An 895-nucleotide genomic window follows, 5' to 3' on the forward strand; every position below is an offset into this window, starting at 1 on the left:
AGAAGTTGTGCAGATACAGAAAGAAGAAGAAGAATGGAAGGGCTCTTGTAAGAAGTTGAGAGAGGACAGTGAGAGAAAATAGCCTGAGATAATCCCAATGATAGCAGAAATGAAGAAGAAAACGAAGAAGCATTCTAGTGAAAAGAAATCGAAATCAAGAAGGACTGTTACGAAATCTCCCAACCACGACAAAACTCCGATAAAAACGCAAGAGAAGAATAGTGATAACCGTGTGAAGAGACCTGGAAGTGAAAAGGAAGAAGTGGTGTTGCGACACACAAAGAATAAAAGAATGCGTTTGGAAGAGGAGGTCAAGCCGATTGAACCAAAAGAGGTTTCGCCTTCAACAAAGGTAGAGTCGAGTTTGCTGGAAGAGAAGAAGGATTATGAGCTGCCCTGTGAAGAAGTGAAGAAGAAGAAGGAGAAGGAGAAAGAGAGCGAGAGCGAGAGCAAGAGCAGTATAGTAATCACAAGTTGTTGGGAGCAAAATGTCGATTCTCCCTATGGTAAACGATTTTTCGATTTTTTCAACTTTCTGTGGTGGAGAGGAAATAAGAAAGAGAATGCAAAGAAGACATTGGGAAACTCAAATTCGACAGGAATATTGAGTTCTGAAGCGGCTGTGAAAGAAGAATCGGGCGCGAATAAGAATGAAGCCAGCTTAAGTATGAGTGGGAAGAAGACGATGAATACGCAATCCAGCGGTGACAAAGAAGACCTGAAGGTGTCCCGCACTGACAGTGAGAGGAAGCGAGAGTGCGATTCATTAGAGAGGACGAATACGGTCCAACAGAAGAATATCCCGCCGTATTAGAAGGTTCATTCTGAAATGTCGGATAAGAATGCGAATTTGGATACACCACTTGATTTGGTGGATGAGGGATGGATTTGTAGT

The sequence above is a fragment of the Blastocystis hominis genome, assembly GCF_000151665.1.
Source record: "Blastocystis hominis, Singapore isolate B (sub-type 7) whole genome shotgun sequence assembly, scaffold_27".
Taxonomy (NCBI): domain Eukaryota; class Bigyra; order Opalinata; family Blastocystidae; genus Blastocystis; species Blastocystis hominis.